We start from the raw sequence: 11,201 nt of genomic DNA, 5'->3' as shown, positions 1-11,201 counted from the left end.
AATACATTTCCTCTGAATCCCATACTAATTTCTGATATCACACGATGCGCAACTTCAATGCATCCAAACACTCAATTGGAATACAAGGAAGGCGCTAATATTTGAGAACACACTGATGATCCTTCGAAACCCTTTCCACTACTACTCCAAAATTCAAGCAAGAATACACATCCTAGCCCGGGAATTGGCTACTCGATAATCGGCTACCCATATCTCAACCCAGAAGTTCTCAACTGCCCATACCATCATTACCAGCCTTCCACTCGAGACGACTCTGACCACCATCAGATTCCTGATCATTGACCACCCGCCGTGGAGACACCCATCCTTCTCTTAGGCATATATCACATGCATTATCTCGCCCTGTACCTTTCCTTAATCACCAATGACCCTGATCTCATGAATTCAAGCCGCAGGTTCTGCATCCAACTCTTAACCGCTCTTGCACAAATCTCTGGTTCTCTCAATAAACCACCCGGTTCTCCCCCACTTAGGGTTCGAACCATCACTATCTGACACATCAACAACCTCACGAACTATTTCCACCAGCAATAACGCACCTGCCCCTGGAAAGTGCTACACAACACCCGATAATCCCCTTTAAGGAAATTATTCGACCTCATAACTTTGATCCTCAGATGAACTCTTCAAGAACTTCTCGCCACGACTGTCTCTAGTCGTTCCAAATCTCGTACCAATCTAGCACCAAACAACTCAACTGCTCAATAACATCCCTGGCTCATAGACCGAACCACAAAATCATCGTACCCCTCACCTCAACTCATCAAACATCGCTCCAACACCGGGATCATCCCAAGAACAGGGACCCACTCCAATATTCAACACCCAACATAGATAGAAAACTCTCTGCACTGCTAAACTCGACTGAACTCCCCACTGATACCACTATAATACATCCTACTATACTCAAATAGGTGTAGTGTGGTCCTTGACTATCTCAGTCCCAACTGACTATCTGCTCATGATAAATCACTGCCTCGCGGCACACATGCTACCTGATATTCTGGGAGAAATCATCACCAATAACGACCTGCAGGGTTTACCCCCAAACCCAAAACTAAAACATCAGGCCTCTCATGTTTCGCACACGAACATAAATAGCACCACTCACATAGAAGGTGACCTCTCCTCTATCGACTGATTGCTCAACTCAGACCGAAATTCTCCTCTCTCTCTAACTCCTTACCAAAATACTCGGATAGGCTCTCGACTTCCCTCTCGAGGGACGCCTCTCCAAACTCAATCATGGCCTACAGGCCTAAAACCCATAGTGTCCAATCTCTACCTCATCAATCGTGACCGGATAACCAGAGAATCACAAGCATCATTCACTACGAACCATGGTACTCATCCCATGACATCTCTTCTCAATATGCTCCAGTGTATGGTACCCGAACCATAGCATCACTCCTCCATCTGCTCCGATGTATGATACTCGAACCATAACATCACTCCTCAATCTGCTCCGATGTATGGTACTCAACCATATCATCACTCCTCAATCTGGTCCGATGTATGGTACTCAACCATAACATCACTCTTCAATCCGCTCCAATGTATGGTACTCGAACCATAACATCACTCCTCAATCTGCTCTGATGTATGGTACTCGAACCATACATCACTCCTTAATACGCTCATTAGAATCTTCAGAATACTCCTTGTATCAAGTATGGGTCCTCTGCTTTCATTAGTACGGGCCCATACTACCTGCCACATCTACCCATACTTTCCACACGGACTATCCCGGGGCTCCTAAGTAGCTGCTCGACCTTCTTGTTCACCAATTCCATCGCGCGCTCGCTCCCCAGCGAAATTCTCTACCCTGCCAGTGCACTCATCTGGCTAAGGTTACTCCCTAGGCTCTTCTCAGATTCCCACACTTCTCTGCCATCAGCTGCTGAAGAGCTCCTAATGATGCCAGCCATCTACCTCCTGAATATCGTCATATTCGCTTGGTAGCTGACTCCCATCATCGAGAGTTCCACAAAGCACGAAGCAAGCAGCATTCGAGCATCGAAGAATATATATGACTCACTCTGGGTGATAACTCCGCTTGCTCTGCTCATCCTCGGAAGTACCACCGAACTCTACAACTCTTCCCCTCGCGGGCTCTAACTATTCCTTCTCCAAGTACCACAGTACTCATCTAGGTATCTCCCCTATATTACTCCTCTACTCAAATCCCTTAAAGGATTCCAATCAAATATTCTCTCTCATCACATACTCAAAAGCACATCTCATATCACAGAAATTCCTAGGCTAAGGCATCACAAATCAGGCCACTCTAGTCCTAATATATGGAATACCTAGCCTGTCTCTAGCATGCAATAATATCTCATAACGTGCATCATAAATATCTCATAACACAAAAGTAAGGGTATTTTGGGAAATCACCGTTCGGGCTCTGGCTGATTGTACACACTGCTCTTTCTCGTTTTCTCTTTGAACTCTTATTCGCTTTAGAAAATTATTTCTTTGAAAACTTTTCTTACTTCCTCAGTTTGAGTCCAGAATTACCCAAAGGCGCATCCGAATCCCTCAAACCAAGGCTCTGATACCAACTTGTAACACCGTAAATTTCAAGACAAAATTTTCATTTTAAATAATCATTTTATTCTTAGAACACTTGTTAAAAATCTCATTCATAATCAAATTACAAAACATAGCTCCATTTTCACTTGCATAGAAAACCAAGATCCTCCAAAATATGACTCTTGCTCTGGTGTGTACAATCAAGCCAGTGCCGTACCGTGATACTGAAAGAAACCTGAAAACAACATAACACAAAACACTGTAAGCACGAAGCTTAGTGAGTTCCCCAAAATACCACACACATAACACATATAAGCCACTCGAGGCTATAACTCTATGGGTCCGTGCACCGCAACTCTGTGAACCCTCAGGTTCTAACTCTGTGAACCTTTCGGTTCTAACTCTAGGAACCCTTCGGTTCCAACTCTGCAAACATGCACAGCATAAATCACATAGAAATAAAGCAGTACAACACATAACATACATAGCATACAAATACTCTGTCACATAACTCTGGTTACCTACTCAAGGTAAAGTATAGCGAGAAGACTCACCTGTCAAGCAAAAAGCAGATATCTCCATACTCGGATCTCGAACTCGCCACCGCCTAACACGTAAGGCAAAACTCTCATGACTATAACTCTCGAGACTAGAATCAATCCTCTCAATGCACCCTCTTAAGGGTAAAAGACTATTTTACCCCTATCTTGGCCCAAAGGCCACATCGCTGACCAAACCCTAAAAGTCAACGGTCAACCCTTGGTCAAAATCAAAGTCCTCAGTCAAAGTCAACCCCTGACTGACCCTACTCGCCGAGTCAACTCTATGACTCGCCGAGTTTCTATAATCAGAACTTCACTCAATCCGCGACCTAACTCGCCGAGTCACTCCGAGACTCGTCGAGTCCAACAACTCTGAGTCCACTCGCACACAACTCACCGATTCTCGACTTCAGTAGGGAATATCGGGACTCTTCGACAAGACTCGCCGAGTCCAAGAACAGACTCACCGAGTCCAAGACTATCATCAACCTACTCGCCGAGTTGTTCATACAACTCGCCGAGTTCCAGGCCATCTTCATCCAACTCGTCGAGTACACCCATGTGACTCGCCGAGTACCACCGGTCTGAATCCATTCCGAAGCATTCCAGGCCATGCAATTGCTCCAAAACATAGATCTAGCCTCCTACCACTCATCAATCACGTAAAGTGGCAAACTTTAAGTGAATCCAAAGAGATCTAGGCCATTTGCACACTGGGCTAGGGTTTGGGACATGAAAGCTTCACTAAACACTCCAACACATGGACTTTCATGCTCTCTGATTCTTCTCCCTTCCAGATCTGAGGTAGCAACCTCAGATCTAACCTCTATACTTCCCATTTCATCCATAGACAAGTTCCCACAAACCCCAAAATGAAGAAACAACATAACAACAGCCCAAGAACGAGATATTACCTCCAAGAGATGCCCCAACTGCAATGCAATTCGGATCCAAGCAGATCCCCTTGCTCCAAGCCTTCAATCTCCCAAAATTCCTTCAACAATTACTTCTCCAAGCTCCAATCCACTCAACAATGGTGCTTCACCGCGATTTAGGGTTTTCTAGGGCTTTAGGGGTGATAAAGAGGCTGGGAGGAAAACATAATGTTCTTTATATAGGGCTCAACCCCGAGAATTAGGGTTTTCTCCAATCCGCGCCTACTCGCCGAGTCCTCCTCACTGACTCGCCGATTCGGCTACTTAGCACGCGACCCAGTCGCGACTGTACTCGCCGAGTCCATCCATGGACTCGCCGAGTCACTCTTTCACAACTTACTCTTTTAGCCCTTCAACTCTACTCTTGATGTTTCGGGATGTTACAATTCTCCCCCACTTAAATTAGGCTTCGTCCTCGAAGCCTATGGCAACTCGACTCCAAAATATTCCCATGACGCACCACCTGGCCCTAACTGGACCAGGTTCCTCCAAGCATAACCATCAAACTCGAACTCACTTCCCCTTTCCTTGCGGTGTCCTGACCACCGTCTCAAACCGGGCACCGGCTGTACCCTCTAATAATCAAACTCAACAATCGAGGATTACCCGAGATGTATCACTACTCCAAATCTCAACAATCGCTCGACCCATAAGGGCTAGAAAGCCATGAACCATCGGATCCCCAATCCTAATTCCACTTTATCCATTCCGTGCTGACAGAAAGACCCACTCTTCAATCTCAGAGCAACTCCCATGAGTTCTCCTCTTGCAATCACATACGCATGTTGAACTTGCCCAGTACCCTCGGGTTGGGAAAAACCCGATGCACTGATGATATCCTCCAACATCCCCCAAGGATGAACCACTAGTACATATCCAATACCCTGATCAGAATCAAGCTGGGAGTCCCCGACTCCCTCCCTGCATTCATCCTGAGACTCTTGGCCCTACTCTCGCGGAACCCCTTCCGCGTCCTCAGCAGACATCCCAACATGATGTCATTCCATACCACTGTCACAGACACAATGTTCAACCACCATACTCCAAATCATCCACTCTCACTACTACTTTCACTTCTGTGAACCAACACTCCCCCCCCCCCCCCCCCCCCCCGAGGGTTACATACCTTTCTCTTCCCTTACCCAGGGAAACCACTAGCCAACCTTGCCACTACTCCATGTATCACACATGCTCTGGATCTGCTCGCAAGGGCCCTCGGGTCCATGCGCTACCTCTCCCCAACAAATGAGGGACCGACACCTCCTCCCATACAACAGCTCAAAGGGTGGCATACAAATGCACTAATGATGGCTGTTGATATAGGATAACTCAACCAAAGATAAATATGTGCCGCAACTCCCTCCGAGATCTAATACACATGCCTGAAGCATGTCTTCGAGCGTCTGAATCGCTCGTTCGCTCTGAAGTGTCCTCAGACATCATCATGATCCAAATAACCCACTAACTTCCTCCCCGTGACCACTATCCCGGCCCAGGGACGTGCAAGTCACAAAATTCTCTTTTCCTCATGCGAGAAAATACAATCCAACCGAGGATCGCCTAAACTCTAGTCTCTGGTTTTTGTTGTGCATATCCCTTGCGCATCTTACCGCATCTCCCGACAGAGACGGTGACCCCAGTCTCGCCCCCGGTTCAACACCCAGGCTCCAGAACTCAATACTAGGGATACTCAAGCCCAAAACTCTTCCACATCATACACTGATCGGAGATCATTCCATCATCACATTCTCTTGCCATCTAGTGAGTACTACGTCTCCCCGCAGTATCACAACACCCTCTGAATAGTGAGTACTATGGCTCCCCGCAGTATCACAACACCCTCTGACTAGTGAGTACTACGGCTCCCCGCAGTATCACAACACTCTCTGACTAGTGAGTACTACGGCTCCCCGCAGTATCACAACACTCTCTAACTAGTGAGTACTACGGCTCCCCGCAGTATCACAACACTCTCTGACTAGTGAGTACTACGGCTCCCCGCAGTATCACAACACCCTCTGACTCCACTAGCTCATGCTCCGCAGACTATCACAGGCAGCTACCCATACTCGGCTCGAATACACATTCCAGACTCTGGAAGCAATCGACATATCAAAATGCCCACCCTTGCGAAGTTCCATTCTCTTAATAATCTCCCTGGATGCCCATACTCGAAGGGCTCCCACTAGATCCGTAGATACCTGATACACCACAAATCGTTTCAACTCAAGATTTACGAGTAACTCTAAAATAAAGGTATCATACCTGGATACCTCAGAATATCCCAACAGAACATCACAAGATCCTGCCACAACCACTGATTCCCTTACTCCCAATACCATACACTCACGACAATACATTTCCTCTGAATCCCATACTAATTTCTGATATCACACGATGCGCAACTTCAATGCATCCAAACACTCAATTGGAATACAAGGAAGGCGCTAATATTTGAGAACACACTGATGATCCTTCGAAACCCTTTCCACTACTACTCCAAAATTCAAGCAAGAATACACATCCTAGCCCGGGAATTGGCTACTCGATAATCGGCTACCCATATCTCAACCCAGAAGTTCTCAACTGCCCATACCATCATTACCAGCCTTCCACTCGAGACGACTCTGACCACCATCAGATTCCTGATCATTGACCACCCGCCGTGGAGACACCCATCCTTCTCTTAGGCATATATCACATGCATTATCTCGCCCTGTACCTTTCCTTAATCACCAATGACCCTGATCTCATGAATTCAAGCCGCAGGTTCTGCATCCAACTCTTAACCGCTCTTGCACAAATCTCTGGTTCTCTCAATAAACCACCCGGTTCTCCCCCACTTAGGGTTCGAACCATCACTATCTGACACATCAACAACCTCACGAACTATTTCCACCAGCAATAACGCACCTGCCCCTGGAAAGTGCTACACAACACCCGATAATCCCCTTTAAGGAAATTATTCGACCTCATAACTTTGATCCTCAGATGAACTCTTCAAGAACTTCTCGCCACGACTGTCTCTAGTCGTTCCAAATCTCGTACCAATCTAGCACCAAACAACTCAACTGCTCAATAACATCCCTGGCTCATAGACCGAACCACAAAATCATCGTACCCCTCACCTCAACTCATCAAACATCGCTCCAACACCGGGATCATCCCAAGAACAGGGACCCACTCCAATATTCAACACCCAACATAGATAGAAAACTCTCTGCACTGCTAAACTCGACTGAACTCCCCACTGATACCACTATAATACATCCTACTATACTCAAATAGGTGTAGTGTGGTCCTTGACTATCTCAGTCCCAACTGACTATCTGCTCATGATAAATCACTGCCTCGCGGCACACATGCTACCTGATATTCTGGGAGAAATCATCACCAATAACGACCTGCAGGGTTTACCCCCAAACCCAAAACTAAAACATCAGGCCTCTCATGTTTCGCACACGAACATAAATAGCACCACTCACATAGAAGGTGACCTCTCCTCTATCGACTGATTTCTCAACTCAGACCGAAATTCTCCTCTCTCTCTAACTCCTTACCAAAATACTCGGATAGGCTCTCGACTTCCCTCTCGAGGGACGCCTCTCCAAACTCAATCATGGCCTACAGGCCTAAAACCCATAGTGTCCAATCTCTACCTCATCAATCGTGACCGGATAACCAGAGAATCACAAGCATCATTCACTACGAACCATGGTACTCATCCCATGACATCTCTTCTCAATATGCTCCAGTGTATGGTACCCGAACCATAGCATCACTCCTCCATCTGCTCCGATGTATGATACTCGAACCATAACATCACTCCTCAATCTGCTCCGATGTATGGTACTCAACCATATCATCACTCCTCAATCTGGTCCGATGTATGGTACTCAACCATAACATCACTCTTCAATCCGCTCCAATGTATGGTACTCGAACCATAACATCACTCCTCAATCTGCTCTGATGTATGGTACTCGAACCATACATCACTCCTTAATACGCTCATTAGAATCTTCAGAATACTCCTTGTATCAAGTATGGGTCCTCTGCTTTCATTAGTACGGGCCCATACTACCTGCCACATCTACCCATACTTTCCACACGGACTATCCCGGGGCTCCTAAGTAGCTGCTCGACCTTCTTGTTCACCAATTCCATCGCGCGCTCGCTCCCCAGCGAAATTCTCTACCCTGCCAGTGCACTCATCTGGCTAAGGTTACTCCCTAGGCTCTTCTCAGATTCCCACACTTCTCTGCCATCAGCTGCTGAAGAGCTCCTAATGATGCCAGCCATCTACCTCCTGAATATCGTCATATTCGCTTGGTAGCTGACTCCCATCATCGAGAGTTCCACAAAGCACGAAGCAAGCAGCATTCGAGCATCGAAGAATATATATGACTCACTCTGGGTGATAACTCCGCTTGCTCTGCTCATCCTCGGAAGTACCACCGAACTCTACAACTCTTCCCCTCGCGGGCTCTAACTATTCCTTCTCCAAGTACCACAGTACTCATCTAGGTATCTCCCCTATATTACTCCTCTACTCAAATCCCTTAAAGGATTCCAATCAAATATTCTCTCTCATCACATACTCAAAAGCACATCTCATATCACAGAAATTCCTAGGCTAAGGCATCACAAATCAGGCCACTCTAGTCCTAATATATGGAATACCTAGCCTGTCTCTAGCATGCAATAATATCTCATAAAGTGCATCATAAATATCTCATAACACAAAAGTAAGGGTATTTTGGGAAATCACCGTTCGGGCTCTGGCTGATTGTACAAACTGCTCTTTCTCGTTTTCTCTTTGAACTCTTATTCGCTTTAGAAAATTATTTCTTTGAAAACTTTTCTTACTTCCTCAGTTTGAGTCCAGAATTACCCAAAGGCGCATCCGAATCCCTCAAACCAAGGCTCTGATACCAACTTGTAACACCGTAAATTTCAAGACAAAATTTTCATTTTAAATAATCATTTTATTCTTAGAACACTTGTTAAAAATCTCATTCATAATCAAATTACAAAACATAGCTCCATTTTCACTTGCATAGAAAACCAAGATCCTCCAAAATATGACTCTTGCTCTGGTGTGTACAATCAAGCCAGTGCCGTACCGTGATACTGAAAGAAACCTGAAAACAACATAACACAAAACACTGTAAGCACGAAGCTTAGTGAGTTCCCCAAAATACCACACACATAACACATATAAGCCACTCGAGGCTATAACTCTATGGGTCCGTGCACCGCAACTCTGTGAACCCTCAGGTTCTAACTCTGTGAACCTTTCGGTTCTAACTCTAGGAACCCTTCGGTTCCAACTCTGCAAACATGCACAGCATAAATCACATAGAAATAAAGCAGTACAACACATAACATACATAGCATACAAATACTCTGTCACATAACTCTGGTTACCTACTCAAGGTAAAGTATAGCGAGAAGACTCACCTGTCAAGCAAAAAGCAGATATCTCCATACTCGGATCTCGAACTCGCCACCGCCTAACACGTAAGGCAAAACTCTCATGACTATAACTCTCGAGACTAGAATCAATCCTCTCAATGCACCCTCTTAAGGGTAAAAGACTATTTTACCCCTATCTTGGCCCAAAGGCCACATCGCTGACCAAACCCTAAAAGTCAACGGTCAACCCTTGGTCAAAATCAAAGTCCTCAGTCAAAGTCAACCCCTGACTGACCCTACTCGCCGAGTCAACTCTATGACTCGCCGAGTTTCTATAATCAGAACTTCACTCAATCCGCGACCTAACTCGCCGAGTCACTCCGAGACTCGCCGATTCCAACAACTCTGAGTCCACTCGCACACAACTCACCGAGTCATCCCTTGACTCACCGATTCTCGACTTCACTAGGGAATATCGGGACTCTTCGACAAGACTCGCCGAGTCCAATAACAGACTCGCCGAGTCCAAGACTATCATCAACCTACTCGCTGAGTTGTTCATACAACTCGCCGAGTTCCAGGCCATCTTCATCCAACTCGTCGAGTACACCCATGTGACTAGCCGAGTACCACCGGTCTGAATCCATTCAGAAGCATTCCAGGCCATGCAATTGCTCCAAAACATAGATCTAGCCTCCTACCACTCATCAATCACGTAAAGTGGCAAACTTTACGTGAATCCAAAGAGATCTAGGCCATTTGCACATTGGGCTAGGGTTTGGGACATGAAAGCTTCACTAAACACTCCAACAAAGGGACTTTCATGCTCTTTGATTCTTCTCCCTTCCAGATCTGAGGTAGCAACCTCAGATCTAACCTCTAGACTTCCCATTTCATCCATAGACAAGTTCCCACAAACCCCAAAATGAAGAAACAACATAACAACAGCCCAAGAACGAGATATTACCTCCAAGAGATGCCCCAACTGCAATGCAATTCGGATCCAAGCAAATCCCCTTGCTCCAAGCCTTCAATCTCCCAAAATTCCTTCAACAATTACTTCTCCAAGCTCCAATCCACTCAACAATGGTGCTTCACCGCGATTTAGGGTTTTCTGGGGCTTTAGGGGTGATAAAGAGGCTGGGAGGAAAACATAATGTTCTTTATATAGGGCTCAACCCCGAGAATTAGGGTTTTCTCCAATCAGCGCCTACTCGCCGAGTCCTCCTCACTGACTCGCCGAGTCGGCTACTTAGCACGCGACCCAGTTGCGACTGTACTCGCGGAGTCCATCCATGGACTCGCCGAGTCACTCTTTCACAACTTACTCTTTTATCCCTTCAACTCTACTCTTGATGTTTCGGGATGTTACACGCATGCACAAGGATTTACTACACTGTCAACTGTTTTACCAAGTATGATACTATAAATGGTTTTCAAAAATGTCTTTACTTGTTCAAATCTTTACTTATATTGTTTTATCAAAGTTATAACCAAAATGTGTTTATGAAAGGCTTTCAAAGGATTTCTAAAGGTTTTCAAACTTGTTTTACAAAAGAATACCAAGTCATGATTTTTATAAGTATAAAGGTTTTCCCAAAGTTTTCTTCCATGTTTTCATACTCCTACTTGGTTAGATACTACTGCTTCGTTATACTTCCACTTCGTGATACACTTATACTTGATAACGCTTCTACTTCACTTATACTTGACAATGCTTCTACTTCACTTATACTTGATAACGCTTCTA

The sequence above is a fragment of the Lactuca sativa genome, chromosome 7 (genome assembly GCF_002870075.4).
Source record: "Lactuca sativa cultivar Salinas chromosome 7, Lsat_Salinas_v11, whole genome shotgun sequence".
NCBI classification, from domain to species: domain Eukaryota; kingdom Viridiplantae; phylum Streptophyta; class Magnoliopsida; order Asterales; family Asteraceae; genus Lactuca; species Lactuca sativa.
This window is presented reverse-complemented; position numbering follows the sequence as displayed.